The following is a 6,150-nucleotide window of genomic DNA, read 5'->3' as shown; positions in this document are numbered from 1 at the left end:
GTTACTTATAGAACAAGCTAATTATATGACACACATATAGAAAGCTTGCCTTCCAAATTAAAATATGTCTTACAGAGTTAATATGTTGTCGTGTTCTAACACGACTATATGGTGAAAGTTGATAATATGGATCTTATTATAGAAGAGCCAAGTTAGAAGAAAAGGTAGAAAAATATGGATAAAAGATAGGAAGTTAGTAAAACTTTTAGTAGTAATGCTGCCCTTTTAGAAAAAATAGCTTCTACTTACTTTGTAGGACCAAAAATAAGGCAAAATAAGATAGATTAGAAAAATAAATGATATAGTTATCTTTAGAAAGAAGTTAAGAGTAAATTCTAGTAAAGATTACTTAAAAAAAACTAGATGTTGATATCCGGAGAGGGCCGGTTATGAACTAGGGTCGAAATCAGACCCTGATGCACAAAACCGAGTCTTGATGACGACTCCAGGACTCTTTGGTACATCGAAGAGTGGGATTTGATAGCAGATTGGATAGGGTTTCTGTAGGCATTGATTTTAGATGATTTGGAGTTGTTATGACTTTGAAAGAGCTTTGCAAAATCAAGGTTTGTTTTGGATGACTTGGGTTTTATAAAAGAAAATAGGGTTTATGTTTTGGGTGATTTCGAAAGTTTTGTAGCAAATCTATGGGTGAAATTTTGTAGATATATGGTTATAGTTGTGTTCAATATGTGTTGTGAATTTGAGTTCGATCTAACGGTTGAATTGAAGGATATTGAGGTTTAAGTGGGTCAAGGTCTCAGAAAGTCGAATTTTAGGTCTAGTGAGGGATTTTAAGATTTCTTGCAATCTACTTGTTGAATTGGAGTGAAACTTATGTGAGAAGATATTAGACTTATTTTCTTATGTGCATGAGAATTTTGAGATCAATCGAATGGTGCAAAGGAGAGATATTGGCTTTGGAAGATTGGCATCAAGATTGGAGAAGGAGGCCTGCCAATACCCGAGCATATTTTTGAAGTTAACATCAATTTGGTGAATCCGATCCTTTTAAATTTTTTTGTGCTTGTTTTTAATTTAATTTTTAAGAAGTGCACAAAATTTGAGTTAAGATCAACGGTTTATTCATTAGTTATTGAGGTTTAAATCTATTATAGGAATTACTAGGATTTTATTAGAGTTTGGTTTAGGATTTAGGATTTAGATTAGGGTTTGATTTAGGGTTTAGGATTTGGTTTAGGATTTAGGGTTTGGTTAGGATTTGGTTTAGGATTTAGGTTTTAGTTAGGATTTGGTTTAGGATTTAGGGTTTATATTAGGATTTGGTTTAGGATTTGGTTAGGATTTGATTTAGGTTTTAGGATTAGATTTAGGATTTGGTTAGGATTTGGTTTAGGATTTGGTTGGGGTTTGGTTTAAGATTTGTTTAGGATTTGATTTAGGATTTGGTTTAGGGATTGGTTAGGATTTTATTTAAGTTTTGGTTTAGGGTTTAGAATTTGGATTAGGATTTGGTTAGGATTTGATTTAGGGTTTAGGGTTTGGTTTAGGATTTGGTTAGGGTTTGGTTAGGATTTGGTTTAGGATTTGATTGGAGTTTGGTTTAAGGTTTGTCTAGGGTTTGATTTAGGGTTTAGGATTTTATTAGGATTTAAGATTTAATTAGATTTGGCCTAAAGTTTGAATGAAGTTCAATAAGATTTTAACTAGAATTAAATTAGGATTGAATTGAGATGTATTTGAGTGATATTTGTGATCCTTTTAATATTTCTTTAAGAATTCTTATTGTTTGTTTGAAATTTCTTGAGGTTTTTTTGAATTTGATTGAAGCTTACTTAGCATTATTATGATCTAATTAGAGTTTAATTAGTATTCTATTAGAATCAAGATTTTTTTGTTGCAATTTCCATTCTTCTTTCTACAGCCACGTACCTAGAGCATTCTCAAGCAAGACTTCACATATTACGACAACGTGTTAGAGATCTTATAGAACATCACCATATAGCTTTTAGTTAGATAGTATATATAGAAGCAAGAATAAAACCTTCTTCACTCTTATGACTGCCTTTTTAGTCTTTAGTCTTGTTTCAAGTCTTTCTAATATTTTTGTCTTAAGCTATAGCAATTTTAATTCAATATATTATCATCTTTGATTGATTTTGTAGTCTTTTTGAATGACATAGGATGTATTGAGATCCTTTTTTTTTAAGATTCATATCTTTGACACATATATATTTACTTCAATAATTACTTAGATAATATAAATAGGTAGAAATAAGTAAAAGTATATTAATTTGATAATAACTTATAAAAAAACTTCTTAGAAGCTACATAGATGCAGTCTCTCATCTTCTTCTCTCATCTTCAAATTAAATAAATAATGCATCAAATGTATTTTATTAGAGGCACAAGGCTTTTTATACATGTTAGATAGCATTGTTATGAAATTTATTATAATCTTCTTGTTGATAATGTTGAATGCAATATTTAAGAAATGTATGTTAAAATAAAGAATTATCTATAAATAAAAAATACTTATAAAAAAATCACACATTTTTAAATGTTATTTTATATTAGAATTTAATTTAAGTTATAAGTCTAAAATTATAATATTTCTAAAATATAGCATGAAAAATAAAATAAATATGACATAGTATCAAATTTTGTAATATTGTATTTATAACATATTCTATATTAAATACAAAAATACAAAAAAAAAAAAAAAAAAAAAAAAACTACCCTTATATATCTTTGCTATCAATAATACTAATTTTTTTTTACTTGGATAATTTGAAGTTAAAAACCATTGTAGATTCAATAATCTTAGATGTGAATAATTTTAATTTTGTTATATTAAAAAATACATTTAAATATATTTATATTTTTTAATTATTTGCTAAATAATCAATTTAATCATTCAAAAAATATAAAGTATAAGTACTAAATATAAATATTTTAAAAATAAACTATTAAAGAATATATAAAATTAGTGTTCATACTTAAATCTAAAAAGATGAAATTAATATAATAATTAAGCTTTTTAGACTATATATATATATATATATATATATATATATATATAAGTCATTAGGAGGTTAAAATTTTGAATAATAAGTTGGCCACATGTCACATATTTTAGCCACTTGTATTAGAAATTGGTATTATCAAATTACCAATACTAATGAAAATAAGAAGATTTAGATAGAAGTAAGTATATTTAATGATATCTTATAGAGAAGCCTCTTAAAAGCTTTATATATATGAATTTGACTTTATAAATTTTTATAGATGATTGATTGGATGAAAATTTAGCTAATAAATTGGCGGTATGTTTCATATATTGAAAACTTATTGAGCAAGTTAGCTATGTGGCGTAAATATTAGAAATTAGCTTTAGAAGTTAGAAACATGTTGTATATATTGACCATATATAAGATGATCCATAGAACATTGCCACATAGCTTCTTATTTAGGTAATATATATCTATGCAATTATGAGACCTTCATTGCTTTTTTCAATATTTTTTTTGTATTCCATTCATACTCTAAAAATTTCCAATTTATTTTTATTTAACAATAGCTATTTTAATATCTGTCTTATATCTATCTTTGATTTGTCTATATTATTTTTTAAGTATTACAAGAATGCATTATTTTTTTAAGAATTTTATTATACTTCATATCCTTAATAATTTCACAAGAATATTAATTTATTATACTTGTTTTGATTTTAGAAGTGAGTAGAATATTTTACTATTTATTAGTATATTTAATAGATTGTAGACTATCTACTTTTGAACTAATGGTTTTGTTTTCTAACATTAATTTTTTTTTTAAATGAACTACTTTTCTTTATAGACATTTTTATTTCATATTAGAGATTGCACATTACTCTCTTCTAATTTGACTTGTAAATTTGCTAAATTTTTCCATTGTCAAAAAAAAAAATAAAAAAATAAAAAAAATAACTTTAGATACTACATCTTATAGAAGTAAGAATAGACTTGCAACCATTTCAAATCTTCACAAACTTGTTAACATTCTTAAATCAAAATTTTTATGTATTACCAAAGTAAATTATCAAAGTATTATTTCTATGGCTATAGAAGAAGAAAACAATGAAATTTAATGCCTATGCCAAGAAGTTATCCAATTGAAAAAATCAAGTAGATCCATCTCATAAGAAAATTCAAAAATATTCCTACTGCAAATATCAAGGAGATAAAGATTAGTATGCCAAAGAATTTTAATAGAATAAAATTTAATTTCAACAATTTCCTCAACAAGTCAAGTCTTATTTAAAATTATATCTTTCTCAATAATCTAGTAGACTTATTCAAGTTAGATTTATAGCACTTTTATTTGAAAATGCTCTCTTTTAGTTTGTAAATTTAATAGAAAATGGTTCATAATTCTTATATAATCTAAATTCATTCTTGGAAGTATTTATGACCACATGTGGAGAATGGGATTGAAAAATGATAAAAAAAAAAAAAAAAAAAAATCTATATTTTTATGACATGAATCACAATTAATTATTATATATATTGCTAAATTTTAAAGACTTACTTGCAATGCCAACTAGAATAATAAGGTCCTTATAAATCAATTTTAATATGATTTAAAAGATAATATCAAAAATTTATTATTAATAATATTGGAAGAAAATTCATTAAAATAATCTATTCTTTAAGCTATTACATGTAAAAATTGACTCTTTGAAAAGTACCAAAAATAAAAAACTTCTTAGAAGAAAATAAATCAAGTCTTGAAAAAAGCTCTTAAATTTTTAGAAACTTATTTATCAAAACTAGAATCTATGCAAGTTATTGCAACATGTTTTAAATCTCTTATTAAGCAAGAAAAGACTAAAAATCAAGAAAAAGGATTGTGTTTATATTAAAAAAAATCTAAATATATTATTTAATATTATCCAAAAAAGTAAGACAACTACAAAATAAAAAAGTATGGCTATCAATATGAATAATGTTTGGGAAAAAAATCTTAGTTGGCCATTTTAAGAATCAATCTAATATAAAAACTATCAAGACATAATTAAGAAGAAAATTCAGGTATTCTTTGAAAACATTATTCTTATGATTGCTCAATTTATCTTTAAGAAGAAGCTCAACCATCATTTAGATCAAACTATAGCTTATTACAAAATAAGTTAGCTTCATTTAAAAAATACGTTATAGAAAATTTAGCCATAAATCTCATATACCATTCAAAATCTCCAACAAGAGCTCATATTTTGTTTGTGAAGTAAAAAGACAAATCACTACAAATGTGTGTGAATTATTAAGGAACCAAAAAAATTATTATAAAATTAAGTAACTTCTACCTTTAATATCAAGACTTCTTGATCAAATAAATCAAACAAATATCTATTCAAAAATAGATCTACAAGAAGCATTTAATTTATTATATATTAAAAAATGACATAAATAGAGGACTTTATCTTTAATTAAGAATGAATATTTTTAATATAATTTTACATCTTTTGGACCTATAAATGTACTAGTTGCTTTTAACATCTAATAAATGATTTTTTAAGGATTTTTTAGATGATTTTATTAATTATTATATATATAATATTTAAATCTATTTTAAAAACAAAAAAGAATATAAATTTCATATTCATTGTATGCTATAAAAACTTAAATGTGTAAGACTTTATGCCAATATGGAAAAGTATATATTTCATATAATTAAGGTTAATTTCTTAGGATATGTTATTTGAAATGATAGTCTTATGATAAATCATAAGAAATTTTAAAATATCATGGATTAGACGATTTTTAAGATAATAAAAGATATTTAATATTTTTTTAGAATTTACTAATTTCTATAAGATTAACAATAAGTTTTTTTTTCAAGTTGCAACTTTATTTACACGTTTGACTTATAAAGACAAATTTGAATGGAATAAAAAAGCTAAAGAAAAATTTAAAGCTTTAAAGATAGGTTTTACAATATCACTAAACTTGCATCATATTTATTTATATAAGATATTTTTTTATCAAAACAAAAGTATTGGACTTTTTTATAGATGTAGTATTATTACAAATAGAAGTGGATAATAAATTTTAAGTACTTTATGTTAATATGCATTTAAAATCATTGCCAAGCTTGATAGAGTATTTTTTTTGTCAAGAATCATATTCAATATCATTTAATGGCAAAAAT

This window comes from Physcomitrium patens, chromosome 6 (assembly GCF_059467195.1).
Source record: "Physcomitrium patens ecotype Gransden chromosome 6, ASM5946719v1, whole genome shotgun sequence".
NCBI lineage: Eukaryota > Viridiplantae > Streptophyta > Bryopsida > Funariales > Funariaceae > Physcomitrium > Physcomitrium patens.
The sequence above is the reverse complement of the archived record's forward strand: the minus strand, read 5'-3'. Positions refer to the sequence as shown.